The 12,656-nt window shown below is 40.1% G+C and overlaps 1 pseudogene; it reads left to right on the top strand.

Moving 5' to 3' along the window:
* The first annotated feature begins 10,991 nt into the window (after window positions 1–10,991).
* On the top strand, window positions 10,992–12,126 carry LOC119530318 (annotated as a pseudogene).
* The last annotated feature ends 530 nt before the right edge of the window (window positions 12,127–12,656 follow it).

Below are 12,656 nucleotides of genomic sequence, written 5' to 3'. Positions count from 1 at the left end.
TCAAGTGGAATTAGTATATTCTTAAGAGATCAAGCTTAAGCAGATCCAGAAGATACAACTAAGTTGCCTTAGCAGGTGGCTTATACTCCTTCATCAACTCCTGCCACTTCTCCCTCAGTCCACACCTAGGACCTCATAGGGGAGTTTCTTATGACAGTTGAATGAGGCAAATGATGCTCAGGCCTAATTTACAGATGGTTCTCCATGATTTGCTGAAACAGAGTAGAGTGGACAGTTACAACATTCCAATACTACTCAGAAGTGCCAGTGCACAGAACTTCAAGTAGCACACCTGTTTGTCCACTTTGTCTGAATTGAAAGATGGCCAGAAGCATGGATTTATACTGATTCACTACAGTTGCTAACAGCTTGGCTGAATGTTCAGAGACTTGGTATGAATAGGATTGGAGTATTTGTGACAAGGGGGTCTGGGGAAGAGGTATGTGGATGGATCTCTCATAAAGGTCACAGATTGTGAAGATGTTTGTATTTGATGTGAATGTCCTCCAAAGAGCATCCACTACAGAGGAAGCTCTCAATAACCAGGTAGGAAAAAAACCTGTTCTTTATATATCTGTATGTCATTCTTTCCCTAGCTGTCTTACCGTGTGCTTGATGGGTTCCTGTATAAAGTGGTCACAGTGGCAAGAATTGAGACTATTCATGGTCTCAACAATATAGACTGCCCTTGCTACTGTTACTGATTAGTGCCTAACTGGCAACAGCAGCAATTGACACTCACCTCCAATATGGCGCCATTCTCCAGAACACCAGTCAGCTATAAGGACCCCTCCATGATGGAGAAGGCAGAGGTTTGTCTTCACTGAAATAGACTTTATTCTGGATATGGATTTGCTTTTCCTGTTTGCAATGCTTTTGAAAAGTAGCACCATCTGTGGAGTTTCAGAATGCTTTATTCATCATCACAGCATTCTACCCAACATTGCTCCTGATCAGATAACTCATTTCACGGCCAAAGAAGTAACAGCAGTGGGCTCCTGCCCATGGAATTGACTGATCTTACCACATTACCCAACACTCAGAAGGAGTTGGATTAATAGAATGGTAGCATGGCCTCCTAAAGTCATTTACAATGTGAGGCATTTGGAAGATGGGGTTCTATCTTACAAGATGAAATATGCTTTGAATCAAAAAACCATATATGGTTCTGTTTCTTATACAGCCAAAATATATGGGTCCAGAATTTAAGCAGGAAGTGGGAATGGATTCCTTTATACCTAATAACCACTCACAGAAATTTTGCTGCCTGTACTGAAATTCTCAGCTCTGTGGGTTTGGAGGTCTTTGTTCCCAAGGGCAGAATGTTTTGCCAGGAGATACAACAATAATTCCACTGAGCTGGAAGTTGAAACTGACACCTGGATCTTTTGTGCTCTTGGTACCACTTGCTTGATTGATCCAGATTATTAAAGAGAAATTGAGTTGCTGCTATACAATGGGGTAGTGAGGACTATGTCCTCTGAGGAATCTCTTAGTGCTTCCATGTTCAACATTGAAATTTAATGGATTATTGCAGTAAATAAAACTCATGAGCAATGAATATTAAGAAACTTCAGTAATGACATTTCAGATCATACTACCAGGTAAAGAACCCCAATCAACTGAAGTCCTAACTGAGGATAAATAAAGCAGTAGAATGGAAGAAAGAAGTTTAAATATCAACTATGCTTTTCTGATCAGTTATGGAAATGAAGACTAAAGCAGTTCTTTATATTATCTTCCTTGCTTATTGTTCTAGTTTGCTAACACTGCCAGAATGCAAAACACCAGAAATGGATTGGCTTTTATAAAGGGGGTTTATTTGGTTACACACTTACAGTCTTGAGACCATAAAATGTCCAAGGTAACACATCAGCAATTGGGTACCTTCACTGGAGGATGGCCAATGGTGTCCGGAAAACCTGTTAGCTGGGAAGGCATGTGGCTGGCATCTGCTCCAAAGCTCTGGTTTCAAAATGGCTTTCTAACCAGGATGTTCCTCTCTAGGCTGCAGTTCCTCAAAATGTCACTCTTAGTTGCACTTGGGATATTTGTCCTCTCTTATCTTCTCTGGAGCAAGAGTCTGCTTTCAATGGCCGTCTTCAAAATGTCTCTCATCTGCAGCTCCTGTGCTTTCTTCAAAGTGTCCCTCTTGGTTGTAGCTCCACTTCAAAATATCACTCACAGTTGCACTGGGTTCCCTCTGCCTGTCAGCTCATTTATATGGCTCCACTGATCAAGGCCCACCCTAAATGGGTGGGGCCATGCTTCCATGGAAATTATTTCATCAGAGTTATCACCTACAGTTGGGTGGGGTGCATCTCCATGGAAACACTCAAAGAATTACAATCTAATTAACACTGATATGTCTGCCCACACAAGATTACATCAAAGATAATGGTGTTTGGGGGACATAATACATTCAAACTGGCACACTTATTATGCATATGCATGTGACTAAGCATAAACATACATGCACATATAGATAGGGAGATGACAGAGAGAGAGGAGGGGGAGATTTTGCTGAAGAGTAACTTTACAATTCAACCTTTAGTGGAAGAATATTCAGGAGAGGCTGTAACTGAGGAGTAATTAACATGGTTCAGAGACGGATGATGTAACTGTTGCACAGAAATGGATTCAATAACTTTAGGACTTCATGTCTCCTCATTTGGGAAGATAAAATGTATTCATTTCAAAAACAGATTGCTGAATTTCAAGTAGAAATATAGAGGTCTTTCTGTTGTTTGGAAGGAGGGATAAGTGTAGTGTAGTTTGTATGGATGCCAAGTAGCCAAAAAGGTAGATTATGTCTGTTTTTTTTTTCAAGCTATTATGGCTCAGCTGTAAGTGCACCCTTCAACCCTCTGCTTCTGGATGCTGGTGCAGGAACTCTGAAAACTACATTTCTCTTTTGCCAGCTGACTTCCTCTTGTGCTCTTCCAATAGAGCATTCTAGAAAGATACTGCAAGGGTGGAGGAGCTCAAGGGGACTTGCTTCATGTTTTATTTCTGTCTGCTTCCTGTGCCTGTGAGCTTTTCTCTAGCATTACTTCTTCACCCTGGCAACACCAATTTTCCCCCATAGTAGCAGCTAATTCAGTTCACAGATTTTCCTATGCTTGCAGAACCATCCCACCTCAAAGACACCAGCACCAGCCTGCAGGCACCCCTTCCTCAGAGGTCGGGTCTCAGGCCAGAGGACCCCTCTTCTTAACCCAGAGACACCAGCACCAGCTGAAAAGTGCCTCATCCTCCGGGATCTGAATTTCACCTCCAGGGGGCCCCAACCAAGCTTCTAAATTCCAGCCTCTTCTCTTTACTCACCAACTTGGGAGTGGTAGCTGCTTCCTGCAAGTGCTGCTTCCATGAAAACTTGGTGTTTTCTTTTTGTGTTTTTGTTTACCTAGATAACAACTTGCTGTGTGGTTAACAGTTCCTAATGTTAGATCATCTTTCTGTGCTTTGTATTTCCTAAGTGGATGCTTACTAATCCAAATGCCTTCCTAGGATTCCCTCACATATAATTATCTCCCAGTCCAGGTTGGAAATTTCTCTTCTGGATTCCCATCAGTCTCATAGTGCTACACCTAACAACTCTGATCACAATTATCATATAATTTTGTGGTTGTCTATTTTCCTGTATCTCACACTAAATGGAGAACTCTGTAATAACATATATTTCTAAATGATTCACCTTGGCATCTCTATTTCCCAATATAGTTCCTGCAAAATAGAGACAGTCAATAAATATTTATTGAATAAAGATGAATTCGGGAAGGTTCCCTGTGGGAAAGTGAAAGAGGAGAGAGAGAGAGGTAACCACTAGACCAGTGGTCCTCCAACACTTTGGTCTTGGGATTCCTTTACATGGTGCTATTCTCGTAAATGTTTAATAACCAGCTTTTTAAAAATATTGCTCCAACTTGTGGTATTTGCTGATTTCTGTTGTTTAAATACTTCCTCCATAGCCAATTTCAAACCACCAACATGACATCATTAAACACAGAGTTGGGAAGGGACATGTGCAATTGGCTCTGGTGAGGCAGTGCAAGCTGCTTTCAGCACACCCTTCCCTTTACACTCTTAAATATTATTAAGCACCTCAAAGAGTTTTAATTTATGTGGATTATATCTATATTTACAACATTAGAAATTAGAGCTTATAAATTGTTACAATCTTTATTAATTTTAAAAATAACAATATGTTGATGACACAATTAAATGATGATGTGAACAATTGTTTTACACTTCGATTGATTGGTATGTGAATATATTTCAATTTTTTAAATGGTAAAAAAACAATAAATCCATTGCATGTTAATAACATTTTTATGAAACATTTTCCAGAAAGAAATAATAATAATGAGAAGAGGGGGAATTGTTTTACACTTTGATAAATCAAGAGGAAATACAAAGGAGAATTAACCTGGTTTAGGTGGCATAGAAGCTGGGAGGAAAAAAGTCACCTACAAAGGAAATGGGATAGTCAGGGTTATGATGGGTCACAAGCATAAAAAGTTATAATAAAAAGAACTACAGAAAAGGAGATACAATGAGTAAGGAAAAGCAATGAAATAGAGAAAAAAGACAGAAGAGAGGGTGAGAAAGTTGGTTGGTAGAGGAAGGAGCAGTAAGAAAAGAGACAAGGAGGAGTCAAGCCATCATAATGGTGGAAGGTCAATGAACTTCTACTACTGAATGGCCCACTAGAAAATCCATTCCAGGTGTTGGCATTTCACTGAGATTCCTTTTAACTATAGACATCCTTAGGAAAGTTCACATTTTTCTTTAGATAACTTGAGTCAGCCTCTATTCTAGTAGCCAGCGGAGCTAATTAACTCATATCTACTAGGGAAGGCATCATGCTAGGTGCTTCACATCATTATCTCATTGAAGAAGTAAATGTAAGCCATTATATCTCAATTTAAGCACATGCACCAAAAATGCTTCCAAACATCAGGTATAATGGGATGTAACTAAGTTGGCATGATTTTTATGTTACATAAGACATACTAAAATATAGAGGCCATAAGCCACAAGCAACTATATCATTAAAAAATTTGTTGTTTTCCTCCTCATGGTTCAAAAGGAGAATATCAGTTTGGAGGGGCAAGATGGCAGCATAGAGAGGGGTGGAAGCTAAGTAGTCCCCCCTGGAACAACTACAAAAAAACAGAAACAACTAGTAAATAATCCAGAATAACTGCGGGGGGACAAACGAGACCATCCACTCATCATACACCAACCTGAATTGGGAGGAATGCCCGAGAACACAGCATAAAATCTGTAAGTAAAACCTGCAGAACCAGGTCGGGAGACCCCCTCCCCCATAGCCCGAGCTGCAGAGCCACGTAGTGCCACAGAGAAGCTCTCTCCCAGCAAGAGAATACAGCTCAACTGAGCTCCAACTGGGGTTTTAAGTAGAGACTGTGACCTGCTCACTACAGGTATGCAGCCCCAAAAAACAGACAGAGGCTTTGGGTGATGACTGACCTGGGAGAGCCAGAGGGTCACCTTGGACTGGGTCTAAAGGGGACTATCTGTTTCTTTTTTGGCTCAGTGGAGAAAGCCCCAGTCATTTTCAGTTTCCAGGGCTGTGACTCTGGGTAGGGTGGAGACACCACAAGCAGAGAGCAAGACCATTGAAATGCTAATGACCTCCACCTGAGGGGTCTGCCTTCTCTAGGAGGAAAGGGGTGGGGCCCTTTCCATTCAGAACCAGACCCCAGAACCTGGGGGAACACGGCCATACCTCCTCACACCAGTCAAGAATTATAGGCTGACAGGCGTCACCTGCTGGGCACAAAAGCACAGTGACCTGAGGCATCAAAGGGTGAAGCAATTTTCTAAGACACACCCTCAGGGAAACCAGATACTGAATATTTCTTCCCTCTGGGACCTGAGCCTGTTCTGGTCTGGGAAAACCTGATTTGGATAACCAAGGAAACCATGCCTAGACAACAGAAAATTAAAACCTACACTAAGAAAAACAAAGTTATGGCCCAGTCAAAGGAACAAACGTACACTTCAACTGAGATGCAGGAATTTAAACAACTAATGCTAAATCAATTCAGAAAGTTTAGAGAAGATATTGCAAAAGAGATAGAGGCTGTAAAGGAAGCACTGGGCATGTATACGGCAGAAATCAAAAGTTCAAAAAAACAACTAGTAGAATCTATGGAAATGAAAGGCACAACACAAGAGATGAAAGACACAATGGAAACATACAACAGCAGATCTCAAGAGGCAGAAGAAAACACTCAGGAACTGGAGAACAAAACACCTGAAAGCCTACACGCAAAGGAGCAGATGGAGAAAAGAATGAAAAAATATGAGCAACATCTCCGGGAACTCAAGGATGAAACAAAGTACAATAATGTATGTATCATTGGTGTCCCAGAAGAAGAAGAGAAGGGAAAGGGGGCAGAAGCAATAATAGAGGAAATAATTACTGAAAATTTCCCATCTCTTATGAAAGACATAAAATTACAGATCCAAGAAATGCAGCATACTCCAAACAGAAGAGATATGAATAGGCCTACGCCAAGACACTTAATAATCAGATTATCAAATGTCAAAGACAAAGAGAGAATCCTGAAAGCAAGAGAAAAGCAATCCATTACATACAAAGGAAGCTTAATAAGACTATGTGCGGATCTCTCAGCAGAAACCATGGAGGCAAGAAGGAAGTGGTGTGATATATTTAAGATACTGAAAGAGAAAAACCACCAACCAAGAATCCTGTATCCAGCAAAGCTGTCCTTCAAATATGAGGGAGATCTCAAAATATTTTCTGACAAACAGACAATGAGAGACTTTGTGAACAAGACACCTGTCCTACAGGAAATACTAAAGGGAGCACTACAGGGTGATAGAAGGCAGGAGTGCGTGGTTTGGAACACAATTTTGGGAGAAAGTAGCACAACAATGTAAGTACACTGAACAAAGGTAACTATGAATACAGATGAGAGAGGAAGGTGGGGAGCATGTGAGACACCACAAGAAAGGAGGAAAGATAACAACTGGGACTGTGTAACTTGGTGAAATCTAGAGTATTCAACAATTGTGATAAAATGTACAAATATGTTCTTTTACGAGGGAGAACAAGCAAATGTCAACCTTGCAAGGTGTTAAAAATGGGGAGGCATGGGGGGAGGGATGCAATCAGCATAAACTAGAGACTGTAACTAATAGAATCATTGTATTATGCTTCCTTTAATGTAACAAAGGTGATATACCAAGGTGAATGCAGATAAGAGGGGGTATAGGGGAGGCATGTTAGACACTTGACATTGGTGGTATTGTCTGATTCTTTATTCCACTTTGATTTAAGGTTATTTTTCCTTTTGCTGCTTTCTAGCTGTCATTTTTTTTGTTTCCTCTTTCTTTTGCCTCTCTACCTTCTTTGACTCTCCCTCCTGCCTTGTGGAAGAAATGTAGATGCTCTTGCTTAGTATGAGCAGAATGTTCAATCAGGATGAACTTAAACGTTTGGAAATGAACAGGGGTGTTGGTAGCAAGATGTGAAAATAACTAACAGAGCCAAATGGTGTGTGAATGAGGTGGAAAGGGGAAGCTCAGAGTCATATATGTCACCAGAAGGAAAGTTGGAGGTCAAAAGATGGAAATGTATAAAACTGAATCCTATGGTGGGCAATGTCCATGATCAACTGTACAAATACTAGAAATCACTTCATGAACCAGAACAAATGTATGACAATACAATTAGAAGTTAATAATAGAGGGGCATATAGGGAAGAACTATATACCTATTACAAACTATATACTACAGTTAGTAGTATTTCAACATTTTTTCATAAACAGTAACAAACATACTATATCAATACTAGGAGTCAACAATTGAGGGGGGTTGGTTAGGGATAGGGGAGGTTTAGAGTTTCCTTTTCTTTTTTTCTTTTTTCATCTTTCACTTTATTTCTTGTCTGGAGTAATGAAAAGTTTCTAAAAATTGAACAAAAATTAAGTGTGATGGATGCACAGCTGTATGAGGGTACCCAGGGGCAAGTGATTGTACACTTTGGATCTTTGGATAATTGTATGGTATCTGAACAATCTCAATAAAAATGGAAAAAAAAAAAAAAGCTAGACCTGTGATTTTTCAGACTGGGAGCTCCTCAGTAAGAAAGGAGTTATGAACTCAGAAGGGTAGTCATCCTATACTGGGCTTTGGTCTTACAGAAGGCATTTGTCAGATGCTTCCTCAACATTTATTCCCACATTTTCAAGCCAAATGTATTCCTGACATTCTTCTGGAGACATTATCCATTGTTCATTCTCCATCCATTTTTGGTCACTCTCCCTTCATCTTAGCCATTCTTAGGTATAACTCTTGACTGACTTTAGCTTATTGGGGTATTTCATTTCTTTACCTATACACCCATGACAACAGTGACTAGTTCAGGGATGTGCATGCTAACTACTAGCTGCTAAAACATATTTTATTGGAGATATTGCTGAAAAGGAGCAACTTCTTTTCCACAAAAACATTTGGAAGAAATAGTACTTGAATGATATTGAGTTCTAGAACACCTGTGTTCAAAAGGGAGACCCCAGAACCACCCCCCCCCAAGAGTGTGGTGGTGGGGCCTTGTGTGGCCCTGAGAATGACTGATACTATGAAGCAGAGGGGAGAGAAGAGACAAGGAAAGAAATATGGTCCTTGGTGAAACTGTTTAAGCCCCTTGAACCAGTCTCACTTGGAACCAAAATGACATTTAGACTTCTGTTTGTGAGCCAATTAATTCCTACTTAAGCCAGTTACAATTAGGATTCTTTTGGTTGCAAGTGACAGAAAAACCCAACTGTTTATGACCCAATGGAACATCACTGAGGATGTGGGTATTACAGTAAACTAGTTTCCTCCATTGATTTCAAGATTAAAACAAACTTGATTAATAAATCTTGAGAATGAAGTCACAGAAATAATGAGTAAGGCTAAAAGTTTTTCAGACTAAATACTTCAAAATGGGGTGGGGGTAGAGACTATCTTAAAAGAGCTGGAAAGCCTATGCAAGTGCCTATATGAAAAATGCAATTATTCTATATCTAAATGGTCATCCTTCCTTAATCAAGTTTACCAATACATGTGCCATTTTTATAAAGATAAGGTGGTTGTGCCAGTTATGGACCCCAGAAGAGCCATGATCTTTTAATTCAATCATGTTGGATGGAACCTTTTGATTGAGTGTTTCCATGGAGATGTGACTCACCCAACTGTGGGTGAGAATTTGATTATATTATTTCCATGGAGATGTGACCATGCTCATTCTGGGTTGGTCTTAATTAGATCACCAGAGTCCCTTAAGAGAGCTCATGGAAACAAGGAGTTCAGAAGAAAAGCTGAGAGACACATTTTGGAGAGCAGATAAGATACATAATCCAGAGTTTGCCCCCAGGAGAAGCTAAGAGCCAACACAGACCCAGATGCTTGGAGATGCTGGGAGATGCAGACAGAATGACATTTGGAGATGGTAAGCTAAGAGGTAAAGTCCAGTGTTTGCCCCTGAGAAGCTAACTGTGGATCTCCAGTTACTTAGGGATAAATGCTGTGGAAGAACAAGCAAGGATGCACAGAGGCTGAGAGGAAGAAGCTAAGAGAGACAGAAACCCAGATACATTTTGGAGAAAGCCATTTTGAATCTGGAACCCAGGAGCAAAGGACCAGCAGATGCTGGCCATGTGCCTTCCCAGCTGACAGAGGTGTTCCGGATGCCATTGGCCTTCCTTCAGTGAAGGTATCCTCTCATTAATCCCTTAGTTTGGACACTTCTATGGCCTTAGAACTGTAAATGTGTAACCTAATAAATCCCCTTTAAAAAGCCAATCCATTTCTCATATTTTGCATAGTGGCAGCTTTAGCAAACCACAGCAGTGGTATTTTGAAAACTGAATGTCATGACTAATACAAGTTTAGAAAAGTTAGGAAGCCATCACCACTTGCAGTACTTCTGATCAGAAGTGATTAAAGTTAAAGCAAGGAACCAAGAAGCTGAAAACAAAAGTTAGAAACCATTTATGCCAAATGAAGGATTAGTTGAGTGGTGTCATGGTTAATAACACCAGCTGTCATGGCAGTGAAGGCAGTGTAGAGTTGTGTAGATACAAGTCAGCCTTCAGTCTCAAGGGGGGCATATCTGGGTTCTCATCTCATTAGTCAGTCCAGGTTTCTGTACTGGAGCACATAAATTTCAGACACTTGGTGATTAGCTGCTTCTTGAAGCAGGATAGGGCAACATTGGGAGTCACAAGTAAAAAGCTGTGCCCAATAAAGTTGTGAGTTTATCTGGGTCAATAGCAGAAAGAAATGGCATATAGTGGAAGGTGAGAAGGCTGGGACAGAAGAATCCAGAATAGTTAGTCCAGAACAAATGTGAGGTGGTAACCTGGCAAATAATAAAATACTAAGTTTGGGAAGGGTGGAGAAATTGTTGTTATGTAAGCTTTAGCCAGATATTGCCATAGAATGCCAAGCCCCAACTGATAGTATTCCTGGAAACCCTAGAGAGTGCACTGGGCTCTGTCTAAATTTCTATAGAAATTTCTCTTGGTAAGTTTATATTTTTTCAGAAACTTAAGGCCTCCAGATTGATCCAATGCCAGATAAGCCCTGGAATGCAGAGGTACTGGTCTCTCTGAGAACATCAACCAGGTTCATAACTCTACCCCATAAGGTTAACACCCCTTTCTAGCATGGAGAAACTAACATGGTCATTGCTGTGAACATTGAGAGAAAGATCACATGAAAGGGAGGAGGTGTGACTAAGAAATTTGGATTTAACAAATTACTGCCAATACTGATTCATTATATAGATTATTTTTAGTGTCTAGTGTTTTTAGAATAGCCAGAAGGAAATATCTGAAGTTGCTGAACTGTAATCCAGTAGCTTTGATCTTGGATAATGATTGTATAACTATATAGCAAAAAAAAAAAAAAAAAAAAAAAAAAAAAAAAAAAAGAAACAAAAAAAAAAACCTTTTAAATGAGTTCCCATATTTGTATGGATCTACTTCCAAATGTTTTGTTCTGTTCCACTGATCTATATATCTATCTTTGACAATACTACACTGCCTTAGTTAACCTAAAACATTTTGACTTCAGAATCAATTCAAGCTGCTGTGAATAGGTGCATCATAGGGTATGCAGAAAAAATCCAAACCTCTCTTCATCAAGGACACTGCTTCCTTCCAGCTGGCATTGTAATGGTGCTGAAGCAGTGCCCCAGGTTTGTGGCTGCAACAGTCTAGGCATTTTACCTGCAAGACCCTATTGACATGCAAGGCTGTTGAACTTTCAAAACGTTCTTTCCTGAGACATGAATAATGACATTGGTCACTTTCACCAAGTTTCTTATGCATGGTTGGTGCAACATAGGTTTGTGCCAGATTTATGGAATGGATACAAGCTGCCTCCTCCATCTCATCCCCAATATGGAGCCCATGAGTTGGGCATGAAGTTGGCTCATGGATTTGAGATCTTATGTTCCAAATGTAGCCCACATTTTTCTGACTCCAAGAAATCCCTTGTGACCACCTCACCACTCTGGGCTGGCCTATTTAACAGTTGGAAAAAGAATGATGTCTTTAAAGGAATGAAAGAAGGTTCTGCTCGGTACCAGAAAAGACTAGAAATGGCAAAGAACTACTTCCAACTCTCAGTAAACCCACCAGAAAGCTTTCCTGCTATGAGCACAAGTGAAGAAATCTTAGCCTTATTACAGGCAATACCATTTGATGTGGAAGAGCTTAAGAAAGAAGCTAATTTTCCCCGAGAGGATGATGACATCTGGTTAGAGTTCTCACAAGATTAGCTGGATCAACTCCTGCAGGAATCTGCTGGCAAGAAAGAATCAGAGACCATTCCCAAGGAAGAGGAGGACTATGACTTTAACTAAAGTCTCAGAGAGCATGAAAGCTTTCATAACAAAAGTCTCAACCCATAAGGGAGAAGAACTTCCCCAAGACCCTGTGTTAGAAACAAGCATTATACAAAAAATGCTCACCCAGTTCTGGAGGAGAAAAGTATTTAGGATCTTGCAAGAAAGGGCACACAGCCAAAAACTTGGTAGGCTGGTGCACCAGAGGAAGAGAATGGCGATCTTTTAATCTCCTATTCCTAACGCGCAAGTCCCTCCCATTTCCCCATTGACTGGGTACTACAGAGGTTACAGCCTATCCAAAAGAGCTAACTAGCCCATCTTTAAGATTTTAATTTGTACAGCCTTTCTGAGGAGCCAACTAGCTCATTATTGAGATTTTGAATTGATCAGCCTATCCAAAAGAGTTCATTCAGTTTCAATTTTCTGCTGGGAGTTCCTGCCTCTGATTTTACCTCATATCTCTTTACATTCCAGTAACCATGGTTACTTTTCCATATAAGGAGTTGGCACAGATTCTCTTTCTTCCCTTTATCACAAGGCTTGTTTAAGCTGGTTCTGCCTCCATTTTCCCTATTCCATGCTGTCTTTATGTGAAAGCTAAACTTATTCCTTTCTTACAGATTCCCTCTTCTTTCTTTTTTAAACACTTTCAGTTTTCACATTTTAGTTTCTCAAACTTGCTAAGGGCTTTTTCACATTCCTCATCATAGGGATCTTTCTTATTCTTGATTAGAGTGGTTTCAATGGGTCTTTGAA

This window comes from Choloepus didactylus, chromosome 3 (assembly GCF_015220235.1).
Source record: "Choloepus didactylus isolate mChoDid1 chromosome 3, mChoDid1.pri, whole genome shotgun sequence".
NCBI lineage: Eukaryota > Metazoa > Chordata > Mammalia > Pilosa > Megalonychidae > Choloepus > Choloepus didactylus.
This window is presented reverse-complemented; position numbering and strand designations above follow the sequence as displayed.